The following is a 27,425-nucleotide window of genomic DNA, read 5'->3' as shown; positions in this document are numbered from 1 at the left end:
TTCAGGGTGGTATGGCCGTAAGCGACAGTGAACCGCAGCCGGTAGGCCTTAATGGGCCAGCAGAGGCCCTTGCTATCGTGTGTGCTTCTGTCACGGCCACTCATAAACACCGATTGCTCCTTCAGTCTGGCAAAATGAAAAAGCTTACAGCACCTGGTATTCCCAGGCGGTCTCCCATCCAAGTACTAACCAGGCCCGACCCTGCTTAGCTTCCGAGATCGGACGAGATTGGGCGTGTTCAGGGTGGTATGGCCATGAGCGACAGTCAACCGCAGCCGGTAGGCCTTAATGGGCCAGCAGAGGCCCTTGCTATCGTGTGTGCTTCTGTCACGGCCACTCATAAACGACGATTGCTCCTTCAGTCTGGCAAAATGAAAAAGCTTACAGCACCTGGTATTCCCAGGCGGTCTCCCATCCAAGTACTAACCAGGCCCGACCCTGCTTAGCTTCCGAGATCGGACGAGATCGGGCGTGTTCAGGGTGGTATGGCCGTAAGCAAGTAAGGCAGCAGCCGCTAGGCCTCATATGCCAGTGTCAGGCTAACGCGGAGGGGACTGGCGGGTGTCAGACCGGATGAGAAAAGCATCAGCAGAGGCTGCGGTCGTTCAGGCAGTCAGTTAAGGGGTTATCGCTTCTCGGCCTTTTGGCTAAGATCAAGTGTAGTATCTGTTCTTATCAGTTTAATATCTGATACGTCCCCTATACGGGGACTACATATTAAACGGATTTTTGGACTCGGGAGTTGAAACAGGGGCTTGCTCCGTTCACTCCACGCATCGACCCGGCATTGCAGTGCCGCTGGGAACGGTGCGCCTCCTTCTGCTTTGTCGAAAGAAACTCGCATACACAAGGGCACCTTATCGTTCTGAACGGTGTGCCCGGTGGTTTACGCCCCGCCCCCTAGGCCGTGCCCCCCATTTGTGTTAACCAACGCCCCCAAAGTGGTTGGGGGTTGGGGCGACGGGAGGAGTAGACTAATTCCGGGGTACAGGTGAAAAATCTTCAAAGTGTGGGCTGCTGAAAAAAAAAAAAAACCTGCATGTGCCGTTTTGCCCGGCTCTCCGCGGGGCCCCGGGGAGCCTTGTCACCCAGCCGGGGTGCCCGCCCACAACCCAGTCAAACTCACAACCCGGCTCTCCAGCCGAACCCGGGTACCCACTATTAAGCCACCCTCCCGGAACCTTTACCAATAGCTGCGGGCGCACCGAGGCCGGGGACCTGGTGGTACGAATCCAGCTTTTTGGCAAAGCATTGTGGCCGTTTTGGGGAGCTCCCCACGCCAAAATGGGGCAACCTAAGGGGACTCCAGTCGGCCAGTTGGAGCCAAAGTAAAGTCTAGGTCTGTGTCCTGCTGCCCAACGGGGCTTTCTTCGCTGTGGGCGCCCCCTGGTGCTTCTCTAAGTTGTCCAATATTTCACATTGACAACAGTCTGCCACAAGGAAAAAAAGAAGGACAAAAAAAGCTTACAGCACCTGGTATTCCCAGGCGGTCTCCCATCCAAGTACTAACCAGGCCCGACCCTGCTTAGCTTCCGAGATCGGACGAGATCGGGCGTGTTCAGGGTGGTATGGCCGTAAGCGACAGTGAACCGCAGCCGGTAGGCCTTAATGGGCCAGCAGAGGCCCTTGCTATCGTGTGTGCTTCTGTCACGGCCACTCATAAACACCGATTGCTCCTTCAGTCTGGCAAAATGAAAAAGCTTACAGCACCTGGTATTCCCAGGCGGTCTCCCATCCAAGTACTAACCAGGCCCGACCCTGCTTAGCTTCCGAGATCGGACGAGATTGGGCGTGTTCAGGGTGGTATGGCCATGAGCGACAGTCAACCGCAGCCGGTAGGCCTTAATGGGCCAGCAGAGGCCCTTGCTATCGTGTGTGCTTCTGTCACGGCCACTCATAAACGACGATTGCTCCTTCAGTCTGGCAAAATGAAAAAGCTTACAGCACCTGGTATTCCCAGGCGGTCTCCCATCCAAGTACTAACCAGGCCCGACCCTGCTTAGCTTCCGAGATCGGACGAGATCGGGCGTGTTCAGGGTGGTATGGCCGTAAGCAAGTAAGGCAGCAGCCGCTAGGCCTCATATGCCAGTGTCAGGCTAACGCGGAGGGGACTGGCGGGTGTCAGACCGGATGAGAAAAGCATCAGCAGAGGCTGCGGTCGTTCAGGCAGTCAGTTAAGGGGTTATCGCTTCTCGGCCTTTTGGCTAAGATCAAGTGTAGTATCTGTTCTTATCAGTTTAATATCTGATACGTCCCCTATACGGGGACTACATATTAAACGGATTTTTGGACTCGGGAGTTGAAACAGGGGCTTGCTCCGTTCACTCCACGCATCAACCCGGCATTGCAGTGCCGCTGGGAACGGTGCGCCTCCTTCTGCTTTGTCGAAAGAAACTCGCATACACAAGGGCACCTTATCGTTCTGAACGGCGTGCCCGGTGGTTTACGCCCCGCCCCCTAGGCCGTGCCCCCCATTTGTGTTAACCAACGCCCCCAAAGTGGTTGGGGGTTGGGGCGACGGGAGGAGTAGACTAATTCCGGGGTACAGGTGAAAAATCTTCAAAGTGTGGGCTGCTGAAAAAAAAAAAAAACCTGCAAGTGCCGTTTTGCCCGGCTCTCCGCGGGGCCCCGGGGAGCCTTGTCACCCAGCCGGGGTGCCCGCCCACAACCCAGTCAAACTCACAACCCGGCTCTCCAGCCGAACCCGGGTACCCACTATTAAGCCACCCTCCCGGAACCTTTACCAATAGCTGCGGGCGCACCGAGGCCGGGGACCTGGTGGTACGAATCCAGCTTTTTGGCAAAGCATTGTGGCCGTTTTGGGGAGCTCCCCATGCCAAAATGGGGCAACCTAAGGGGACTCCAGTCGGCCAGTTGGAGCCAAAGTAAAGTCTAGGTCTGTGTCCTGCTGCCCAACGGGGCTTTCTTCGCTGTGGGCGCCCCCTGGTGCTTCTCTAAGTTGTCCAATATTTCACATTGACAACAGTCTGCCACAAGGAAAAAAAGAAGGACAAAAAAAGCTTACAGCACCTGGTATTCCCAGGCGGTCTCCCATCCAAGTACTAACCAGGCCCGACCCTGCTTAGCTTCCGAGATCGGACGAGATCGGGCGTGTTCAGGGTGGTATGGCCGTAAGCGACAGTGAACCGCAGCCGGTAGGCCTTAATGGGCCAGCAGAGGCCCTTGCTATCGTGTGTGCTTCTGTCACGGCCACTCATAAACACCGATTGCTCCTTCAGTCTGGCAAAATGAAAAAGCTTACAGCACCTGGTATTCCCAGGCGGTCTCCCATCCAAGTACTAACCAGGCCCGACCCTGCTTAGCTTCCGAGATCGGACGAGATTGGGCGTGTTCAGGGTGGTATGGCCATGAGCGACAGTCAACCGCAGCCGGTAGGCCTTAATGGGCCAGCAGAGGCCCTTGCTATCGTGTGTGCTTCTGTCACGGCCACTCATAAACGACGATTGCTCCTTCAGTCTGGCAAAATGAAAAAGCTTACAGCACCTGGTATTCCCAGGCGGTCTCCCATCCAAGTACTAACCAGGCCCGACCCTGCTTAGCTTCCGAGATCGGACTAGATCGGGCGTGTTCAGGGTGGTATGGCCGTAAGCAAGTAAGGCAGCAGCCGCTAGGCCTCATATGCCAGTGTCAGGCTAACGCGGAGGGGACTGGCGGGTGTCAGACCGGATGAGAAAAGCATCAGCAGAGGCTGCGGTCGTTCAGGCAGTCAGTTAAGGGGTTATCGCTTCTCGGCCTTTTGGCTAAGATCAAGTGTAGTATCTGTTCTTATCAGTTTAATATCTGATACGTCCCCTATACGGGGACTACATATTAAACGGATTTTTGGACTCGGGAGTTGAAACAGGGGCTTGCTCCGTTCACTCCACGCATCGACCCGGCATTGCTGTGCCGCTGGGAACGGTGCGCCTCCTTCTGCTTTGTCGAAAGAAACTCGCATACACAAGGGCACCTTATCGTTCTGAACGGCGTGCCCGGTGGTTTACGCCCCGCCCCCTAGGCCGTGCCCCCCATTTGTGTTAACCAACGCCCCCAAAGTGGTTGGGGGTTGGGGCGACGGGAGGAGTAGACTAATTCCGGGGTACAGGTGAAAAATCTTCAAAGTGTGGGCTGCTGAAAAAAAAAAAAAACCTGCATGTGCCGTTTTGCCCGGCTCTCCGCGGGGCCCCGGGGAGCCTTGTCACCCAGCCGGGGTGCCCGCCCACAACCCAGTCAAACTCACAACCCGGCTCTCCAGCCGAACCCGGGTACCCACTATTAAGCCACCCTCCCGGAACCTTTACCAATAGCTGCGGGCGCACCGAGGCCGGGGACCTGGTGGTACGAATCCAGCTTTTTGGCAAAGCATTGTGGCCGTTTTGGGGAGCTCCCCACGCCAAAATGGGGCAACCTAAGGGGACTCCAGTCGGCCAGTTGGAGCCAAAGTAAAGTCTAGGTCTGTGTCCTGCTGCCCAACGGGGCTTTCTTCGCTGTGGGCGCCCCCTGGTGCTTCTCTAAGTTGTCCAATATTTCACATTGACAACAGTCTGCCACAAGGAAAAAAAGAAGGACAAAAAAAGCTTACAGCACCTGGTATTCCCAGGCGGTCTCCCATCCAAGTACTAACCAGGCCCGACCCTGCTTAGCTTCCGAGATCGGACGAGATCGGGCGTGTTCAGGGTGGTATGGCCGTAAGCGACAGTGAACCGCAGCCGGTAGGCCTTAATGGGCCAGCAGAGGCCCTTGCTATCGTGTGTGCTTCTGTCACGGCCACTCATAAACACCGATTGCTCCTTCAGTCTGGCAAAATGAAAAAGCTTACAGCACCTGGTATTCCCAGGCGGTCTCCCATCCAAGTACTAACCAGGCCCGACCCTGCTTAGCTTCCGAGATCGGACGAGATTGGGCGTGTTCAGGGTGGTATGGCCATGAGCGACAGTCAACCGCAGCCGGTAGGCCTTAATGGGCCAGCAGAGGCCCTTGCTATCGTGTGTGCTTCTGTCACGGCCACTCATAAACGACGATTGCTCCTTCAGTCTGGCAAAATGAAAAAGCTTACAGCACCTGGTATTCCCAGGCGGTCTCCCATCCAAGTACTAACCAGGCCCGACCCTGCTTAGCTTCCGAGATCGGACGAGATCGGGCGTGTTCAGGGTGGTATGGCCGTAAGCAAGTAAGGCAGCAGCCGCTAGGCCTCATATGCCAGTGTCAGGCTAACGCGGAGGGGACTGGCGGGTGTCAGACCGGATGAGAAAAGCATCAGCAGAGGCTGCGGTCGTTCAGGCAGTCAGTTAAGGGGTTATCGCTTCTCGGCCTTTTGGCTAAGATCAAGTGTAGTATCTGTTCTTATCAGTTTAATATCTGATACGTCCCCTATACGGGGACTACATATTAAACGGATTTTTGGACTCGGGAGTTGAAACAGGGGCTTGCTCCGTTCACTCCACGCATCGACCCGGCATTGCAGTGCCGCTGGGAACGGTGCGCCTCCTTCTGCTTTGTCGAAAGAAACTCGCATACACAAGGGCACCTTATCGTTCTGAACGGCGTGCCCGGTGGTTTACGCCCCGCCCCCTAGGCCGTGCCCCCCATTTGTGTTAACCAACGCCCCCAAAGTGGTTGGGGGTTGGGGCGACGGGAGGAGTAGACTAATTCCGGGGTACAGGTGAAAAATCTTCAAAGTGTGGGCTGCTGAAAAAAAAAAAAAACCTGCATGTGCCGTTTTGCCCGGCTCTCCGCGGGGCCCCGGGGAGCCTTGTCACCCAGCCGGGGTGCCCGCCCACAACCCAGTCAAACTCACAACCCGGCTCTCCAGCCGAACCCGGGTACCCACTATTAAGCCACCCTCCCGGAACCTTTACCAATAGCTGCGGGCGCACCGAGGCCGGGGACCTGGTGGTACGAATCCAGCTTTTTGGCAAAGCATTGTGGCCGTTTTGGGGAGCTCCCCACGCCAAAATGGGGCAACCTAAGGGGACTCCAGTCGGCCAGTTGGAGCCAAAGTAAAGTCTAGGTCTGTGTCCTGCTGCCCAACGGGGCTTTCTTCGCTGTGGGCGCCCCCTGGTGCTTCTCTAAGTTGTCCAATATTTCACATTGACAACAGTCTGCCACAAGGAAAAAAAGAAGGACAAAAAAAGCTTACAGCACCTGGTATTCCCAGGCGGTCTCCCATCCAAGTACTAACCAGGCCCGACCCTGCTTAGCTTCCGAGATCGGACGAGATCGGGCGTGTTCAGGGTGGTATGGCCGTAAGCGACAGTGAACCGCAGCCGGTAGGCCTTAATGGGCCAGCAGAGGCCCTTGCTATCGTGTGTGCTTCTGTCACGGCCACTCATAAACACCGATTGCTCCTTCAGTCTGGCAAAATGAAAAAGCTTACAGCACCTGGTATTCCCAGGCGGTCTCCCATCCAAGTACTAACCAGGCCCGACCCTGCTTAGCTTCCGAGATCGGACGAGATTGGGCGTGTTCAGGGTGGTATGGCCATGAGCGACAGTCAACCGCAGCCGGTAGGCCTTAATGGGCCAGCAGAGGCCCTTGCTATCGTGTGTGCTTCTGTCACGGCCACTCATAAACGACGATTGCTCCTTCAGTCTGGCAAAATGAAAAAGCTTACAGCACCTGGTATTCCCAGGCGGTCTCCCATCCAAGTACTAACCAGGCCCGACCCTGCTTAGCTTCCGAGATCGGACGAGATCGGGCGTGTTCAGGGTGGTATGGCCGTAAGCAAGTAAGGCAGCAGCCGCTAGGCCTCATATGCCAGTGTCAGGCTAACGCGGAGGGGACTGGCGGGTGTCAGACCGGATGAGAAAAGCATCAGCAGAGGCTGCGGTCGTTCAGGCAGTCAGTTAAGGGGTTATCGCTTCTCGGCCTTTTGGCTAAGATCAAGTGTAGTATCTGTTCTTATCAGTTTAATATCTGATACGTCCCCTATACGGGGACTACATATTAAACGGATTTTTGGACTCGGGAGTTGAAACAGGGGCTTGCTCCGTTCACTCCACGCATCGACCCGGCATTGCAGTGCCGCTGGGAACGGTGCGCCTCCTTCTGCTTTGTCGAAAGAAACTCGCATACACAAGGGCACCTTATCGTTCTGAACGGCGTGCCCGGTGGTTTACGCCCCGCCCCCTAGGCCGTGCCCCCCATTTGTGTTAACCAACGCCCCCAAAGTGGTTGGGGGTTGGGGCGACGGGAGGAGTAGACTAATTCCGGGGTACAGGTGAAAAATCTTCAAAGTGTGGGCTGCTGAAAAAAAAAAAAAACCTGCATGTGCCGTTTTGCCCGGCTCTCCGCGGGGCCCCGGGGAGCCTTGTCACCCAGCCGGGGTGCCCGCCCACAACCCAGTCAAACTCACAACCCGGCTCTCCAGCCGAACCCGGGTACCCACTATTAAGCCACCCTCCCGGAACCTTTACCAATAGCTGCGGGCGCACCGAGGCCGGGGACCTGGTGGTACGAATCCAGCTTTTTGGCAAAGCATTGTGGCCGTTTTGGGGAGCTCCCCACGCCAAAATGGGGCAACCTAAGGGGACTCCAGTCGGCCAGTTGGAGCCAAAGTAAAGTCTAGGTCTGTGTCCTGCTGCCCAACGGGGCTTTCTTCGCTGTGGGCGCCCCCTGGTGCTTCTCTAAGTTGTCCAATATTTCACATTGACAACAGTCTGCCACAAGGAAAAAAAGAAGGACAAAAAAAGCTTACAGCACCTGGTATTCCCAGGCGGTCTCCCATCCAAGTACTAACCAGGCCCGACCCTGCTTAGCTTCCGAGATCGGACGAGATCGGGCGTGTTCAGGGTGGTATGGCCGTAAGCGACAGTGAACCGCAGCCGGTAGGCCTTAATGGGCCAGCAGAGGCCCTTGCTATCGTGTGTGCTTCTGTCACGGCCACTCATAAACACCGATTGCTCCTTCAGTCTGGCAAAATGAAAAAGCTTACAGCACCTGGTATTCCCAGGCGGTCTCCCATCCAAGTACTAACCAGGCCCGACCCTGCTTAGCTTCCGAGATCGGACGAGATTGGGCGTGTTCAGGGTGGTATGGCCATGAGCGACAGTCAACCGCAGCCGGTAGGCCTTAATGGGCCAGCAGAGGCCCTTGCTATCGTGTGTGCTTCTGTCACGGCCACTCATAAACGACGATTGCTCCTTCAGTCTGGCAAAATGAAAAAGCTTACAGCACCTGGTATTCCCAGGCGGTCTCCCATCCAAGTACTAACCAGGCCCGACCCTGCTTAGCTTCCGAGATCGGACGAGATCGGGCGTGTTCAGGGTGGTATGGCCGTAAGCAAGTAAGTCAGCAGCCGCTAGGCCTCATATGCCAGTGTCAGGCTAACGCGGAGGGGACTGGCGGGTGTCAGACCGGATGAGAAAAGCATCAGCAGAGGCTGCGGTCGTTCAGGCAGTCAGTTAAGGGGTTATCGCTTCTCGGCCTTTTGGCTAAGATCAAGTGTAGTATCTGTTCTTATCAGTTTAATATCTGATACGTCCCCTATACGGGGACTACATATTAAACGGATTTTTGGACTCGGGAGTTGAAACAGGGGCTTGCTCCGTTCACTCCACGCATCGACCCGGCATTGCAGTGCCGCTGGGAACGGTGCGCCTCCTTCTGCTTTGTCGAAAGAAACTCGCATACACAAGGGCACCTTATCGTTCTGAACGGCGTGCCCGGTGGTTTACGCCCCGCCCCCTAGGCCGTGCCCCCCATTTGTGTTAACCAACGCCCCCAAAGTGGTTGGGGGTTGGGGCGACGGGAGGAGTAGACTAATTCCGGGGTACAGGTGAAAAATCTTCAAAGTGTGGGCTGCTGAAAAAAAAAAAAAACCTGCATGTGCCGTTTTGCCCGGCTCTCCGCGGGGCCCCGGGGAGCCTTGTCACCCAGCCGGGGTGCCCGCCCACAACCCAGTCAAACTCACAACCCGGCTCTCCAGCCGAACCCGGGTACCCACTATTAAGCCACCCTCCCGGAACCTTTACCAATAGCTGCGGGCGCACCGAGGCCGGGGACCTGGTGGTACGAATCCAGCTTTTTGGCAAAGCATTGTGGCCGTTTTGGGGAGCTCCCCACGCCAAAATGGGGCAACCTAAGGGGACTCCAGTCGGCCAGTTGGAGCCAAAGTAAAGTCTAGGTCTGTGTCCTGCTGCCCAACGGGGCTTTCTTCGCTGTGGGCGCCCCCTGGTGCTTCTCTAAGTTGTCCAATATTTCACATTGACAACAGTCTGCCACAAGGAAAAAAAGAAGGACAAAAAAAGCTTACAGCACCTGGTATTCCCAGGCGGTCTCCCATCCAAGTACTAACCAGGCCCGACCCTGCTTAGCTTCCGAGATCGGACGAGATCGGGCGTGTTCAGGGTGGTATGGCCGTAAGCGACAGTGAACCGCAGCCGGTAGGCCTTAATGGGCCAGCAGAGGCCCTTGCTATCGTGTGTGCTTCTGTCACGGCCACTCATAAACACCGATTGCTCCTTCAGTCTGGCAAAATGAAAAAGCTTACAGCACCTGGTATTCCCAGGCGGTCTCCCATCCAAGTACTAACCAGGCCCGACCCTGCTTAGCTTCCGAGATCGGACGAGATTGGGCGTGTTCAGGGTGGTATGGCCATGAGCGACAGTCAACCGCAGCCGGTAGGCCTTAATGGGCCAGCAGAGGCCCTTGCTATCGTGTGTGCTTCTGTCACGGCCACTCATAAACGACGATTGCTCCTTCAGTCTGGCAAAATGAAAAAGCTTACAGCACCTGGTATTCCCAGGCGGTCTCCCATCCAAGTACTAACCAGGCCCGACCCTGCTTAGCTTCCGAGATCGGACGAGATCGGGCGTGTTCAGGGTGGTATGGCCGTAAGCAAGTAAGGCAGCAGCCGCTAGGCCTCATATGCCAGTGTCAGGCTAACGCGGAGGGGACTGGCGGGTGTCAGACCGGATGAGAAAAGCATCAGCAGAGGCTGCGGTCGTTCAGGCAGTCAGTTAAGGGGTTATCGCTTCTCGGCCTTTTGGCTAAGATCAAGTGTAGTATCTGTTCTTATCAGTTTAATATCTGATACGTCCCCTATACGGGGACTACATATTAAACGGATTTTTGGACTCGGGAGTTGAAACAGGGGCTTGCTCCGTTCACTCCACGCATCGACCCGGCATTGCAGTGCAGCTGGGAACGGTGCGCCTCCTTCTGCTTTGTCGAAAGAAACTCGCATACACAAGGGCACCTTATCGTTCTGAACGGCGTGCCCGGTGGTTTACGCCCCGCCCCCTAGGCCGTGCCCCCCATTTGTGTTAACCAACGCCCCCAAAGTGGTTGGGGGTTGGGGCGACGGGAGGAGTAGACTAATTCCGGGGTACAGGTGAAAAATCTTCAAAGTGTGGGCTGCTGAAAAAAAAAAAAAACCTGCATGTGCCGTTTTGCCCGGCTCTCCGCGGGGCCCCGGGGAGCCTTGTCACCCAGCCGGGGTGCCCGCCCACAACCCAGTCAAACTCACAACCCGGCTCTCCAGCCGAACCCGGGTACCCACTATTAAGCCACCCTCCCGGAACCTTTACCAATAGCTGCGGGCGCACCGAGGCCGGGGACCTGGTGGTACGAATCCAGCTTTTTGGCAAAGCATTGTGGCCGTTTTGGGGAGCTCCCCACGCCAAAATGGGGCAACCTAAGGGGACTCCAGTCGGCCAGTTGGAGCCAAAGTAAAGTCTAGGTCTGTGTCCTGCTGCCCAACGGGGCTTTCTTCGCTGTGGGCGCCCCCTGGTGCTTCTCTAAGTTGTCCAATATTTCACATTGACAACAGTCTGCCACAAGGAAAAAAAGAAGGACAAAAAAAGCTTACAGCACCTGGTATTCCCAGGCGGTCTCCCATCCAAGTACTAACCAGGCCCGACCCTGCTTAGCTTCCGAGATCGGACGAGATCGGGCGTGTTCAGGGTGGTATGGCCGTAAGCGACAGTGAACCGCAGCCGGTAGGCCTTAATGGGCCAGCAGAGGCCCTTGCTATCGTGTGTGCTTCTGTCACGGCCACTCATAAACACCGATTGCTCCTTCAGTCTGGCAAAATGAAAAAGCTTACAGCACCTGGTATTCCCAGGCGGTCTCCCATCCAAGTACTAACCAGGCCCGACCCTGCTTAGCTTCCGAGATCGGACGAGATTGGGCGTGTTCAGGGTGGTATGGCCATGAGCGACAGTCAACCGCAGCCGGTAGGCCTTAATGGGCCAGCAGAGGCCCTTGCTATCGTGTGTGCTTCTGTCACGGCCACTCATAAACGACGATTGCTCCTTCAGTCTGGCAAAATGAAAAAGCTTACAGCACCTGGTATTCCCAGGCGGTCTCCCATCCAAGTACTAACCAGGCCCGACCCTGCTTAGCTTCCGAGATCGGACGAGATCGGGCGTGTTCAGGGTGGTATGGCCGTAAGCAAGTAAGGCAGCAGCCGCTAGGCCTCATATGCCAGTGTCAGGCTAACGCGGAGGGGACTGGCGGGTGTCAGACCGGATGAGAAAAGCATCAGCAGAGGCTGCGGTCGTTCAGGCAGTCAGTTAAGGGGTTATCGCTTCTCGGCCTTTTGGCTAAGATCAAGTGTAGTATCTGTTCTTATCAGTTTAATATCTGATACGTCCCCTATACGGGGACTACATATTAAACGGATTTTTGGACTCGGGAGTTGAAACAGGGGCTTGCTCCGTTCACTCCACGCATCAACCCGGCATTGCAGTGCCGCTGGGAACGGTGCGCCTCCTTCTGCTTTGTCGAAAGAAACTCGCATACACAAGGGCACCTTATCGTTCTGAACGGCGTGCCCGGTGGTTTACGCCCCGCCCCCTAGGCCGTGCCCCCCATTTGTGTTAACCAACGCCCCCAAAGTGGTTGGGGGTTGGGGCGACGGGAGGAGTAGACTAATTCCGGGGTACAGGTGAAAAATCTTCAAAGTGTGGGCTGCTGAAAAAAAAAAAAAACCTGCATGTGCCGTTTTGCCCGGCTCTCCGCGGGGCCCCGGGGAGCCTTGTCACCCAGCCGGGGTGCCCGCCCACAACCCAGTCAAACTCACAACCCGGCTCTCCAGCCGAACCCGGGTACCCACTATTAAGCCACCCTCCCGGAACCTTTACCAATAGCTGCGGGCGCACCGAGGCCGGGGACCTGGTGGTACGAATCCAGCTTTTTGGCAAAGCATTGTGGCCGTTTTGGGGAGCTCCCCATGCCAAAATGGGGCAACCTAAGGGGACTCCAGTCGGCCAGTTGGAGCCAAAGTAAAGTCTAGGTCTGTGTCCTGCTGCCCAACGGGGCTTTCTTCGCTGTGGGCGCCCCCTGGTGCTTCTCTAAGTTGTCCAATATTTCACATTGACAACAGTCTGCCACAAGGAAAAAAAGAAGGACAAAAAAAGCTTACAGCACCTGGTATTCCCAGGCGGTCTCCCATCCAAGTACTAACCAGGCCCGACCCTGCTTAGCTTCCGAGATCGGACGAGATCGGGCGTGTTCAGGGTGGTATGGCCGTAAGCGACAGTGAACCGCAGCCGGTAGGCCTTAATGGGCCAGCAGAGGCCCTTGCTATCGTGTGTGCTTCTGTCACGGCCACTCATAAACACCGATTGCTCCTTCAGTCTGGCAAAATGAAAAAGCTTACAGCACCTGGTATTCCCAGGCGGTCTCCCATCCAAGTACTAACCAGGCCCGACCCTGCTTAGCTTCCGAGATCGGACGAGATTGGGCGTGTTCAGGGTGGTATGGCCATGAGCGACAGTCAACCGCAGCCGGTAGGCCTTAATGGGCCAGCAGAGGCCCTTGCTATCGTGTGTGCTTCTGTCACGGCCACTCATAAACGACGATTGCTCCTTCAGTCTGGCAAAATGAAAAAGCTTACAGCACCTGGTATTCCCAGGCGGTCTCCCATCCAAGTACTAACCAGGCCCGACCCTGCTTAGCTTCCGAGATCGGACGAGATCGGGCGTGTTCAGGGTGGTATGGCCGTAAGCAAGTAAGGCAGCAGCCGCTAGGCCTCATATGCCAGTGTCAGGCTAACGCGGAGGGGACTGGCGGGTGTCAGACCGGATGAGAAAAGCATCAGCAGAGGCTGCGGTCGTTCAGGCAGTCAGTTAAGGGGTTATCGCTTCTCGGCCTTTTGGCTAAGATCAAGTGTAGTATCTGTTCTTATCAGTTTAATATCTGATACGTCCCCTATACGGGGACTACATATTAAACGGATTTTTGGACTCGGGAGTTGAAACAGGGGCTTGCTCCGTTCACTCCACGCATCGACCCGGCATTGCAGTGCCGCTGGGAACGGTGCGCCTCCTTCTGCTTTGTCGAAAGAAACTCGCATACACAAGGGCACCTTATCGTTCTGAACGGCGTGCCCGGTGGTTTACGCCCCGCCCCCTAGGCCGTGCCCCCCATTTGTGTTAACCAACGCCCCCAAAGTGGTTGGGGGTTGGGGCGACGGGAGGAGTAGACTAATTCCGGGGTACAGGTGACAAATCTTCAAAGTGTGGGCTGCTGAAAAAAAAAAAAAACCTGCATGTGCCGTTTTGCCCGGCTCTCCGCGGGGCCCCGGGGAGCCTTGTCACCCAGCCGGGGTGCCCGCCCACAACCCAGTCAAACTCACAACCTGGCTCTCCAGCCGAACCCGGGTACCCACTATTAAGTCACCCTCCCGGAACCTTTACCAATAGCTGCGGGCGCACCGAGGCCGGGGACCTGGTGGTACGAATCCAGCTTTTTGGCAAAGCATTGTGGCCGTTTTGGGGAGCTCCCCACGCCAAAATGGGGCAACCTAAGGGGACTCCAGTCGGCCAGTTGGAGCCAAAGTAAAGTCTAGGTCTGTGTCCTGCTGCCCAACGGGGCTTTCTTCGCTGTGGGCGCCCCCTGGTGCTTCTCTAAGTTGTCCAATATTTCACATTGACAACAGTCTGCCACAAGGAAAAAAAGAAGGACAAAAAAAGCTTACAGCACCTGGTATTCCCAGGCGGTCTCCCATCCAAGTACTAACCAGGCCCGACCCTGCTTAGCTTCCGAGATCGGACGAGATCGGGCGTGTTCAGGGTGGTATGGCCGTAAGCGACAGTGAACCGCAGCCGGTAGGCCTTAATGGGCCAGCAGAGGCCCTTGCTATCGTGTGTGCTTCTGTCACGGCCACTCATAAACACCGATTGCTCCTTCAGTCTGGCAAAATGAAAAAGCTTACAGCACCTGGTATTCCCAGGCGGTCTCCCATCCAAGTACTAACCAGGCCCGACCCTGCTTAGCTTCCGAGATCGGACGAGATTGGGCGTGTTCAGGGTGGTATGGCCATGAGCGACAGTCAACCGCAGCCGGTAGGCCTTAATGGGCCAGCAGAGGCCCTTGCTATCGTGTGTGCTTCTGTCACGGCCACTCATAAACGACGATTGCTCCTTCAGTCTGGCAAAATGAAAAAGCTTACAGCACCTGGTATTCCCAGGCGGTCTCCCATCCAAGTACTAACCAGGCCCGACCCTGCTTAGCTTCCGAGATCGGACGAGATCGGGCGTGTTCAGGGTGGTATGGCCGTAAGCAAGTAAGGCAGCAGCCGCTAGGCCTCATATCCCAGTGTCAGGCTAACGCGGAGGGGACTGGCGGGTGTCAGACCGGATGAGAAAAGCATCAGCAGAGGCTGCGGTCGTTCAGGCAGTCAGTTAAGGGGTTATCGCTTCTCGGCCTTTTGGCTAAGATCAAGTGTAGTATCTGTTCTTATCAGTTTAATATCTGATACGTCCCCTATACGGGGACTACATATTAAACGGATTTTTGGACTCGGGAGTTGAAACAGGGGCTTGCTCCGTTCACTCCACGCATCGACCCGGCATTGCAGTGCCGCTGGGAACGGTGCGCCTCCTTCTGCTTTGTCGAAAGAAACTCGCATACACAAGGGCACCTTATCGTTCTGAACGGCGTGCCCGGTGGTTTACGCCCCGCCCCCTAGGCCGTGCCCCCCATTTGTGTTAACCAACGCCCCCAAAGTGGTTGGGGGTTGGGGCGACGGGAGGAGTAGACTAATTCCGGGGTACAGGTGAAAAATCTTCAAAGTGTGGGCTGCTGAAAAAAAAAAAAAACCTGCATGTGCCGTTTTGCCCGGCTCTCCGCGGGGCCCCGGGGAGCCTTGTCACCCAGCCGGGGTGCCCGCCCACAACCCAGTCAAACTCACAACCCGGCTCTCCAGCCGAACCCGGGTACCCACTATTAAGCCACCCTCCCGGAACCTTTACCAATAGCTGCGGGCGCACCGAGGCCGGGGACCTGGTGGTACGAATCCAGCTTTTTGGCAAAGCATTGTGGCCGTTTTGGGGAGCTCCCCACGCCAAAATGGGGCAACCTAAGGGGACTCCAGTCGGCCAGTTGGAGCCAAAGTAAAGTCTAGGTCTGTGTCCTGCTGCCCAACGGGGCTTTCTTCGCTGTGGGCGCCCCCTGGTGCTTCTCTAAGTTGTCCAATATTTCACATTGACAACAGTCTGCCACAAGGAAAAAAAGAAGGACAAAAAAAGCTTACAGCACCTGGTATTCCCAGGCGGTCTCCCATCCAAGTACTAACCAGGCCCGACCCTGCTTAGCTTCCGAGATCGGACGAGATCGGGCGTGTTCAGGGTGGTATGGCCGTAAGCGACAGTGAACCGCAGCCGGTAGGCCTTAATGGGCCAGCAGAGGCCCTTGCTATCGTGTGTGCTTCTGTCACGGCCACTCATAAACACCGATTGCTCCTTCAGTCTGGCAAAATGAAAAAGCTTACAGCACCTGGTATTCCCAGGCGGTCTCCCATCCAAGTACTAACCAGGCCCGACCCTGCTTAGCTTCCGAGATCGGACGAGATTGGGCGTGTTCAGGGTGGTATGGCCATGAGCGACAGTCAACCGCAGCCGGTAGGCCTTAATGGGCCAGCAGAGGCCCTTGCTATCGTGTGTGCTTCTGTCACGGCCACTCATAAACGACGATTGCTCCTTCAGTCTGGCAAAATGAAAAAGCTTACAGCACCTGGTATTCCCAGGCGGTCTCCCATCCAAGTACTAACCAGGCCCGACCCTGCTTAGCTTCCGAGATCGGACGAGATCGGGCGTGTTCAGGGTGGTATGGCCGTAAGCAAGTAAGGCAGCAGCCGCTAGGCCTCATATCCCAGTGTCAGGCTAACGCGGAGGGGACTGGCGGGTGTCAGACCGGATGAGAAAAGCATCAGCAGAGGCTGCGGTCGTTCAGGCAGTCAGTTAAGGGGTTATCGCTTCTCGGCCTTTTGGCTAAGATCAAGTGTAGTATCTGTTCTTATCAGTTTAATATCTGATACGTCCCCTATACGGGGACTACATATTAAACGGATTTTTGGACTCGGGAGTTGAAACAGGGGCTTGCTCCGTTCACTCCACGCATCGACCCGGCATTGCAGTGCCGCTGGGAACGGTGCGCCTCCTTCTGCTTTGTCGAAAGAAACTCGCATACACAAGGGCACCTTATCGTTCTGAACGGCGTGCCCGGTGGTTTACGCCCCGCCCCCTAGGCCGTGCCCCCCATTTGTGTTAACCAACGCCCCCAAAGTGGTTGGGGGTTGGGGCGACGGGAGGAGTAGACTAATTCCGGGGTACAGGTGAAAAATCTTCAAAGTGTGGGCTGCTGAAAAAAAAAAAAAACCTGCATGTGCCGTTTTGCCCGGCTCTCCGCGGGGCCCCGGGGAGCCTTGTCACCCAGCCGGGGTGCCCGCCCACAACCCAGTCAAACTCACAACCCGGCTCTCCAGCCGAACCCGGGTACCCACTATTAAGCCACCCTCCCGGAACCTTTACCAATAGCTGCGGGCGCACCGAGGCCGGGGACCTGGTGGTACGAATCCAGCTTTTTGGCAAAGCATTGTGGCCGTTTTGGGGAGCTCCCCACGCCAAAATGGGGCAACCTAAGGGGACTCCAGTCGGCCAGTTGGAGCCAAAGTAAAGTCTAGGTCTGTGTCCTGCTGCCCAACGGGGCTTTCTTCGCTGTGGGCGCCCCCTGGTGCTTCTCTAAGTTGTCCAATATTTCACATTGACAACAGTCTGCCACAAGGAAAAAAAGAAGGACAAAAAAAGCTTACAGCACCTGGTATTCCCAGGCGGTCTCCCATCCAAGTACTAACCAGGCCCGACCCTGCTTAGCTTCCGAGATCGGACGAGATCGGGCGTGTTCAGGGTGGTATGGCCGTAAGCAAGTAAGGCAGCAGCCGCTAGGCCTCATATCCCAGTGTCAGGCTAACGCGGAGGGGACTGGCGGGTGTCAGACCGGATGAGAAAAGCATCAGCAGAGGCTGCGGTCGTTCAGGCAGTCAGTTAAGGGGTTATCGCTTCTCGGCCTTTTGGCTAAGATCAAGTGTAGTATCTGTTCTTATCAGTTTAATATCTGATACGTCCCCTATACGGGGACTACATATTAAACGGATTTTTGGACTCGGGAGTTGAAACAGGGGCTTGCTCCGTTCACTCCACGCATCGACCCGGCATTGCAGTGCCGCTGGGAACGGTGCGCCTCCTTCTGCTTTGTCGAAAGAAACTCGCATACACAAGGGCACCTTATCGTTCTGAACGGCGTGCCCGGTGGTTTACGCCCCGCCCCCTAGGCCGTGCCCCCCATTTGTGTTAACCAACGCCCCCAAAGTGGTTGGGGGTTGGGGCGACGGGAGGAGTAGACTAATTCCGGGGTACAGGTGAAAAATCTTCAAAGTGTGGGCTGCTGAAAAAAAAAAAAAACCTGCATGTGCCGTTTTGCCCGGCTCTCCGCGGGGCCCCGGGGAGCCTTGTCACCCAGCCGGGGTGCCCGCCCACAACCCAGTCAAACTCACAACCCGGCTCTCCAGCCGAACCCGGGTACCCACTATTAAGCCACCCTCCCGGAACCTTTACCAATAGCTGCGGGCGCACCGAGGCCGGGGACCTGGTGGTACGAATCCAGCTTTTTGGCAAAGCATTGTGGCCGTTTTGGGGAGCTCCCCACGCCAAAATGGGGCAACCTAAGGGGACTCCAGTCGGCCAGTTGGAGCCAAAGTAAAGTCTAGGTCTGTGTCCTGCTGCCCAACGGGGCTTTCTTCGCTGTGGGCGCCCCCTGGTGCTTCTCTAAGTTGTCCAATATTTCACATTGACAACAGTCTGCCACAAGGAAAAAAAGAAGGACAAAAAAAGCTTACAGCACCTGGTATTCCCAGGCGGTCTCCCATCCAAGTACTAACCAGGCCCGACCCTGCTTAGCTTCCGAGATCGGACGAGATCGGGCGTGTTCAGGGTGGTATGGCCGTAAGCGACAGTGAACCGCAGCCGGTAGGCCTTAATGGGCCAGCAGAGGCCCTTGCTATCGTGTGTGCTTCTGTCACGGCCACTCATAAACACCGATTGCTCCTTCAGTCTGGCAAAATGAAAAAGCTTACAGCACCTGGTATTCCCAGGCGGTCTCCCATCCAAGTACTAACCAGGCCCGACCCTGCTTAGCTTCCGAGATCGGACGAGATTGGGCGTGTTCAGGGTGGTATGGCCATGAGCGACAGTCAACCGCAGCCGGTAGGCCTTAATGGGCCAGCAGAGGCCCTTGCTATCGTGTGTGCTTCTGTCACGGCCACTCATAAACGACGATTGCTCCTTCAGTCTGGCAAAATGAAAAAGCTTACAGCACCTGGTATTCCCAGGCGGTCTCCCATCCAAGTACTAACCAGGCCCGACCCTGCTTAGCTTCCGAGATCGGACGAGATCGGGCGTGTTCAGGGTGGTATGGCCGTAAGCAAGTAAGGCAGCAGCCGCTAGGCCTCATATGCCAGTTTCACGCTAACGCGGAGGGGACTGGCGGGTGTCAGACCGGATGAGAAAAGCATCAGCAGAGGCTGCGGTCGTTCAGGCAGTCAGTTAAGGGGTTATCGCTTCTCGGCCTTTTGGCTAAGATCAAGTGTAGTATCTGTTCTTATCAGTTTAATATCTGATACGTCCCCTATACGGGGACTACATATTAAACGGATTTTTGGACTCGGGAGTTGAAACAGGGGCTTGCTCCGTTCACTCCACGCATCGACCCGGCATTGCAGTGCCGCTGGGAACGGTGCGCCTCCTTCTGCTTTGTCGAAAGAAACTCGCATACACAAGGGCACCTTACCGTTCTGAACGGCGTGCCCGGTGGTTTACGCCCCGCCCCCTAGGCCGTGCCCCCCATTTGTGTTAACCAACGCCCCCAAAGTGGTTGGGGGTTGGGGCGACGGGAGGAGTAGACTAATTCCGGGGTACAGGTGAAAAATCTTCAAAGTGTGGGCTGCTGAAAAAAGAAAAAAAAACCTGCATGTGCCGTTTTGCCCGGCTCTCCGCGGGGCCCCGGGGAGCCTTGTCACCCAGCCGGGGTGCCCGCCCACAACCCAGTCAAACTCACAACCCGGCTCTCCAGCCGAACCCGGGTACCCACTATTAAGCCACCCTCCCGGAACCTTTACCAATAGCTGCGGGCGCACCGAGGCCGGGGACCTGGTGGTACGAATCCAGCTTTTTGGCAAAGCATTGTGGCCGTTTTGGGGAGCTCCCCACGCCAAAATGGGGCAACCTAAGGGGACTCCAGTCGGCCAGTTGGAGCCAAAGTAAAGTCTAGGTCTGTGTCCTGCTGCCCAACGGGGCTTTCTTCGCTGTGGGCGCCCCCTGGTGCTTCTCTAAGTTGTCCAATATTTCACTTTGACAACAGTCTGCCAAAAGGAAAAAAAGGACAAAAAAAGCTTACAGCACCTGGTATTCCCAGGCGGTCTCCCATCCAAGTACTAACCAGGCCCGACCCTGCTTAGCTTCCGAGATCGGACGAGATCGGGCGTGTTCAGGGTGGTATGGCCGTAAGCGACAGTGAACTGCAGCCGGTAGGCCTTAATGGGCCAGCAGAGGCCCTTGCTATCGTGTGTGCTTCTGTCACGGCCACTCATAAACACCGATTGCTCCTTCAGTCTGGCAAAATGAAAAAGCTTACAGCACCTGGTATTCCCAGGCGGTCTCCCATCCAAGTACTAACCAGGCCCGACCCTGCTTAGCTTCCGAGATCGGACGAGATTGGGCGTGTTCAGGGTGGTATGGCCATGAGCGACAGTCAACCGCAGCCGGTAGGCCTTAATGGGCCAGCAGAGGCCCTTGCTATCGTGTGTGCTTCTGTCACGGCCACTCATAAACGACGATTGCTCCTTCAGTCTGGCAAAATGAAAAAGCTTACAGCACCTGGTATTCCCAGGCGGTCTCCCATCCAAGTACTAACCAGGCCCGACCCTGCTTAGCTTCCGAGATCGGACGAGATCGGGCGTGTTCAGGGTGGTATGGCCGTAAGCAAGTAAGGCAGCAGCCGCTAGGCCTCATATGCCAGTTTCACGCTAACGCGGAGGGGACTGGCGGGTGTCAGACCGGATGAGAAAAGCATCAGCAGAGGCTGCGGTCGTTCAGGCAGTCAGTTAAGGGGTTATCGCTTCTCGGCCTTTTGGCTAAGATCAAGTGTAGTATCTGTTCTTATCAGTTTAATATCTGATACGTCCCCTATACGGGGACTACATATTAAACGGATTTTTGGACTCGGGAGTTGAAACAGGGGCTTGCTCCGTTCACTCCACGCATCGACCCGGCATTGCAGTGCCGCTGGGAACGGTGCGCCTCCTTCTGCTTTGTCGAAAGAAACTCGCATACACAAGGGCACCTTACCGTTCTGAACGGCGTGCCCGGTGGTTTACGCCCCGCCCCCTAGGCCGTGCCCCCCATTTGTGTTAACCAACGCCCCCAAAGTGGTTGGGGGTTGGGGCGACGGGAGGAGTAGACTAATTCCGGGGTACAGGTGAAAAATCTTCAAAGTGTGGGCTGCTGAAAAAAGAAAAAAAAACCTGCATGTGCCGTTTTGCCCGGCTCTCCGCGGGGCCCCGGGGAGCCTTGTCACCCAGCCGGGGTGCCCGCCCACAACCCAGTCAAACTCACAACCCGGCTCTCCAGCCGAACCCGGGTACCCACTATTAAGCCACCCTCCCGGAACCTTTACCAATAGCTGCGGGCGCACCGAGGCCGGGGACCTGGTGGTACGAATCCAGCTTTTTGGCAAAGCATTGTGGCCGTTTTGGGGAGCTCCCCACGCCAAAATGGGGCAACCTAAGGGGACTCCAGTCGGCCAGTTGGAGCCAAAGTAAAGTCTAGGTCTGTGTCCTGCTGCCCAACGGGGCTTTCTTCGCTGTGGGCGCCCCCTGGTGCTTCTCTAAGTTGTCCAATATTTCACATTGACAACAGTCTGCCACAAGGAAAAAAAGAAGGACAAAAAAAGCTTACAGCACCTGGTATTCCCAGGCGGTCTCCCATCCAAGTACTAACCAGGCCCGACCCTGCTTAGCTTCCGAGATCGGACGAGATCGGGCGTGTTCAGGGTGGTATGGCCGTAAGCGACAGTGAACCGCAGCCGGTAGGCCTTAATGGGCCAGCAGAGGCCCTTGCTATCGTGTGTGCTTCTGTCACGGCCACTCATAAACACCGATTGCTCCTTCAGTCTGGCAAAATGAAAAAGCTTACAGCACCTGGTATTCCCAGGCGGTCTCCCATCCAAGTACTAACCAGGCCCGACCCTGCTTAGCTTCCGAGATCGGACGAGATTGGGCGTGTTCAGGGTGGTATGGCCATGAGCGACAGTCAACCGCAGCCGGTAGGCCTTAATGGGCCAGCAGAGGCCCTTGCTATCGTGTGTGCTTCTGTCACGGCCACTCATAAACGACGATTGCTCCTTCAGTCTGGCAAAATGAAAAAGCTTACAGCACCTGGTATTCCCAGGTGGTCTCCCATCCAAGTACTAACCAGGCCCGACCCTGCTTAGCTTCCGAGATCGGACGAGATCGGGCGTGTTCAGGGTGGTATGGCCGTAAGCAAGTAAGGCAGCAGCCGCTAGGCCTCATATGCCAGTTTCACGCTAACGCGGAGGGGACTGGCGGGTGTCAGACCGGATGAGAAAAGCATCAGCAGAGGCTGCGGTCGTTCAGGCAGTCAGTTAAGGGGTTATCGCTTCTCGGCCTTTTGGCTAAGATCAAGTGTAGTATCTGTTCTTATCAGTTTAATATCTGATACGTCCCCTATACGGGGACTACATATTAAACGGATTTTTGGACTCGGGAGTTGAAACAGGGGCTTGCTCCGTTCACTCCACGCATCGACCCGGCATTGCAGTGCCGCTGGGAACGGTGCGCCTCCTTCTGCTTTGTCGAAAGAAACTCGCATACACAAGGGCACCTTACCGTTCTGAACGGCGTGCCCGGTGGTTTACGCCCCGCCCCCTAGGCCGTGCCCCCCATTTGTGTTAACCAACGCCCCCAAAGTGGTTGGGGGTTGGGGCGACGGGAGGAGTAGACTAATTCCGGGGTACAGGTGAAAAATCTTCAAAGTGTGGGCTGCTGAAAAAAGAAAAAAAAACCTGCATGTGCCGTTTTGCCCGGCTCTCCGCGGGGCCCCGGGGAGCCTTGTCACCCAGCCGGGGTGCCCGCCCACAACCCAGTCAAACTCACAACCCGGCTCTCCAGCCGAACCCGGGTACCCACTATTAAGCCACCCTCCCGGAACCTTTACCAATAGCTGCGGGCGCACCGAGGCCGGGGACCTGGTGGTACGAATCCAGCTTTTTGGCAAAGCATTGTGGCCGTTTTGGGGAGCTCCCCACGCCAAAATGGGGCAACCTAAGGGGACTCCAGTCGGCCAGTTGGAGCCAAAGTAAAGTCTAGGTCTGTGTCCTGCTGCCCAACGGGGCTTTCTTCGCTGTGGGCGCCCCCTGGTGCTTCTCTAAGTTGTCCAATATTTCACTTTGACAACAGTCTGCCAAAAGGAAAAAAAGGACAAAAAAAGCTTACAGCACCTGGTATTCCCAGGCGGTCTCCCATCCAAGTACTAACCAGGCCCGACCCTGCTTAGCTTCCGAGATCGGACGAGATCGGGCGTGTTCAGGGTGGTATGGCCGTAAGCGACAGTGAACCGCAGCCGGTAGGCCTTAATGGGCCAGCAGAGGCCCTTGCTATCGTGTGTGCTTCTGTCACGGCCACTCATAAACACCGATTGCTCCTTCAGTCTGGCAAAATGAAAAAGCTTACAGCACCTGGTATTCCCAGGCGGTCTCCCATCCAAGTACTAACCAGGCCCGACCCTGCTTAGCTTCCGAGATCGGACGAGATTGGGCGTGTTCAGGGTGGTATGGCCATGAGCGACAGTCAACCGCAGCCGGTAGGCCTTAATGGGCCAGCAGAGGCCCTTGCTATCGTGTGTGCTTCTGTCACGGCCACTCATAAACGACGATTGCTCCTTCAGTCTGGCAAAATGAAAAAGCTTACAGCACCTGGTATTCCCAGGCGGTCTCCCATCCAAGTACTAACCAGGCCCGACCCTGCTTAGCTTCCGAGATCGGACGAGATCGGGCGTGTTCAGGGTGGTATGGCCGTAAGCAAGTAAGGCAGCAGCCGCTAGGCCTCATATGCCAGTTTCACGCTAACGCGGAGGGGACTGGCGGGTGTCAGACCGGATGAGAAAAGCATCAGCAGAGGCTGCGGTCGTTCAGGCAGTCAGTTAAGGGGTTATCGCTTCTCGGCCTTTTGGCTAAGATCAAGTGTAGTATCTGTTCTTATCAGTTTAATATCTGATACGTCCCCTATACGGGGACTACATATTAAACGGATTTTTGGACTCGGGAGTTGAAACAGGGGCTTGCTCCGTTCACTCCACGCATCGACCCGGCATTGCAGTGCCGCTGGGAACGGTGCGCCTCCTTCTGCTTTGTCGAAAGAAACTCGCATACACAAGGGCACCTTACCGTTCTGAACGGCGTGCCCGGTGGTTTACGCCCCGCCCCCTAGGCCGTGCCCCCCATTTGTGTTAACCAACGCCCCCAAAGTGGTTGGGGGTTGGGGCGACGGGAGGAGTAGACTAATTCCGGGGTACAGGTGAAAAATCTTCAAAGTGTGGGCTGCTGAAAAAAGAAAAAAAAACCTGCATGTGCCGTTTTGCCCGGCTCTCCGCGGGGCCCCGGGGAGCCTTGTCACCCAGCCGGGGTGCCCGCCCACAACCCAGTCAAACTCACAACCCGGCTCTCCAGCCGAACCCGGGTACCCACTATTAAGCCACCCTCCCGGAACCTTTACCAATAGCTGCGGGCGCACCGAGGCCGGGGACCTGGTGGTACGAATCCAGCTTTTTGGCAAAGCATTGTGGCCGTTTTGGGGAGCTCCCCACGCCAAAATGGGGCAACCTAAGGGGACTCCAGTCGGCCAGTTGGAGCCAAAGTAAAGTCTAGGTCTGTGTCCTGCTGCCCAACGGGGCTTTCTTCGCTGTGGGCGCCCCCTGGTGCTTCTCTAAGTTGTCCAATATTTCACTTTGACAACAGTCTGCCAAAAGGAAAAAAAGGACAAAAAAAGCTTACAGCACCTGGTATTCCCAGGCGGTCTCCCATCCAAGTACTAACCAGGCCCGACCCTGCTTAGCTTCCGAGATCGGACGAGATTGGGCGTGTTCAGGGTGGTATGGCCATGAGCGACAGTCAACCGCAGCCGGTAGGCCTTAATGGGCCAGCAGAGGCCCTTGCTATCGTGTGTGCTTCTGTCACGGCCACTCATAAACGACGATTGCTCCTTCAGTCTGGCAAAATGAAAAAGCTTACAGCACCTGGTATTCCCAGGTGGTCTCCCATCCAAGTACTAACCAGGCCCGACCCTGCTTAGCTTCCGAGATCGGACGAGATCGGGCGTGTTCAGGGTGGTATGGCCGTAAGCAAGTAAGGCAGCAGCCGCTAGGCCTCATATGCCAGTTTCACGCTAACGCGGAGGGGACTGGCGGGTGTCAGACCGGATGAGAAAAGCATCAGCAGAGGCTGCGGTCGTTCAGGCAGTCAGTTAAGGGGTTATCGCTTCTCGGCCTTTTGGCTAAGATCAAGTGTAGTATCTGTTCTTATCAGTTTAATATCTGATACGTCCCCTATACGGGGACTACATATTAAACGGATTTTTGGACTCGGGAGTTGAAACAGGGGCTTGCTCCGTTCACTCCACGCATCGACCCGGCATTGCAGTGCCGCTGGGAACGGTGCGCCTCCTTCTGCTTTGTCGAAAGAAACTCGCATACACAAGGGCACCTTACCGTTCTGAACGGCGTGCCCGGTGGTTTACGCCCCGCCCCCTAGGCCGTGCCCCCCATTTGTGTTAACCAACGCCCCCAAAGTGGTTGGGGGTTGGGGCGACGGGAGGAGTAGACTAATTCCGGGGTACAGGTGAAAAATCTTCAAAGTGTGGGCTGCTGAAAAAAGAAAAAAAAACCTGCATGTGCCGTTTTGCCCGGCTCTCCGCGGGGCCCCGGGGAGCCTTGTCACCCAGCCGGGGTGCCCGCCCACAACCCAGTCAAACTCACAACCCGGCTCTCCAGCCGAACCCGGGTACCCACTATTAAGCCACCCTCCCGGAACCTTTACCAATAGCTGCGGGCGCACCGAGGCCGGGGACCTGGTGGTACGAATCCAGCTTTTTGGCAAAGCATTGTGGCCGTTTTGGGGAGCTCCCCACGCCAAAATGGGGCAACCTAAGGGGACTCCAGTCGGCCAGTTGGAGCCAAAGTAAAGTCTAGGTCTGTGTCCTGCTGCCCAACGGGGCTTTCTTCGCTGTGGGCGCCCCCTGGTGCTTCTCTAAGTTGTCCAATATTTCACTTTGACAACAGTCTGCCAAAAGGAAAAAAAGGACAAAAAAAGCTTACAGCACCTGGTATTCCCAGGCGGTCTCCCATCCAAGTACTAACCAGGCCCGACCCTGCTTAGCTTCCGAGATCGGACGAGATTGGGCGTGTTCAGGGTGGTATGGCCATGAGCGACAGTCAACCGCAGCCGGTAGGCCTTAATGGGCCAGCAGAGGCCCTTGCTATCGTGTGTGCTTCTGTCACGGCCACTCATAAACGACGATTGCTCCTTCAGTCTGGCAAAATGAAAAAGCTTACAGCACCTGGTATTCCCAGGTGGTCTCCCATCCAAGTACTAACCAGGCCCGACCCTGCTTAGCTTCCGAGATCGGACGAGATCGGGCGTGTTCAGGGTGGTATGGCCGTAAGCAAGTAAGGCAGCAGCCGCTAGGCCTCATATGCCAGTTTCACGCTAACGCGGAGGGGACTGGCGGGTGTCAGACCGGATGAGAAAAGCATCAGCAGAGGCTGCGGTCGTTCAGGCAGTCAGTTAAGGGGTTATCGCTTCTCGGCCTTTTGGCTAAGATCAAGTGTAGTATCTGTTCTTATCAGTTTAATATCTGATACGTCCCCTATACGGGGACTACATATTAAACGGATTTTTGGACTCGGGAGTTGAAACAGGGGCTTGCTCCGTTCACTCCACGCATCGACCCGGCATTGCAGTGCCGCTGGGAACGGTGCGCCTCCTTCTGCTTTGTCGAAAGAAACTCGCATACACAAGGGCACCTTACCGTTCTGAACGGCGTGCCCGGTGGTTTACGCCCCGCCCCCTAGGCCGTGCCCCCCATTTGTGTTAACCAACGCCCCCAAAGTGGTTGGGGGTTGGGGCGACGGGAGGAGTAGACTAATTCCGGGGTACAGGTGAAAAATCTTCAAAGTGTGGGCTGCTGAAAAAAGAAAAAAAAACCTGCATGTGCCGTTTTGCCCGGCTCTCCGCGGGGCCCCGGGGAGCCTTGTCACCCAGCCGGGGTGCCCGCCCACAACCCAGTCAAACTCACAACCCGGCTCTCCAGCCGAACCCGGGTACCCACTATTAAGCCACCCTCCCGGAACCTTTACCAATAGCTGCGGGCGCACCGAGGCCGGGGACCTGGTGGTACGAATCCAGCTTTTTGGCAAAGCATTGTGGCCGTTTTGGGGAGCTCCCCACGCCAAAATGGGGCAACCTAAGGGGACTCCAGTCGGCCAGTTGGAGCCAAAGTAAAGTCTAGGTCTGTGTCCTGCTGCCCAACGGGGCTTTCTTCGCTGTGGGCGCCCCCTGGTGCTTCTCTAAGTTGTCCAATATTTCACTTTGACAACAGTCTGCCAAAAGGAAAAAAAGGACAAAAAAAGCTTACAGCACCTGGTATTCCCAGGCGGTCTCCCATCCAAGTACTAACCAGGCCCGACCCTGCTTAGCTTCCGAGATCGGACGAGATCGGGCGTGTTCAGGGTGGTATGGCCGTAAGCGACAGTGAACCGCAGCCGGTAGGCCTTAATGGGCCAGCAGAGGCCCTTGCTATCGTGTGTGCTTCTGTCACGGCCACTCATAAACACCGATTGCTCCTTCAGTCTGGCAAAATGAAAAAGCTTACAGCACCTGGTATTCCCAGGCGGTCTCCCATCCAAGTACTAACCAGGCCCGACCCTGCTTAGCTTCCGAGATCGGACGAGATTGGGCGTGTTCAGGGTGGTATGGCCATGAGCGACAGTCAACCGCAGCCGGTAGGCCTTAATGGGCCAGCAGAGGCCCTTGCTATCGTGTGTGCTTCTGTCACGGCCACTCATAAACGACGA

This window comes from Nannobrachium achirus, assembly GCF_963921795.1.
Source record: "Nannobrachium achirus genome assembly, chromosome: 11".
In the NCBI taxonomy this organism is placed as follows: domain Eukaryota; kingdom Metazoa; phylum Chordata; class Actinopteri; order Myctophiformes; family Myctophidae; genus Nannobrachium; species Nannobrachium achirus.
Note: the sequence above shows the minus strand (reverse complement) of the source record.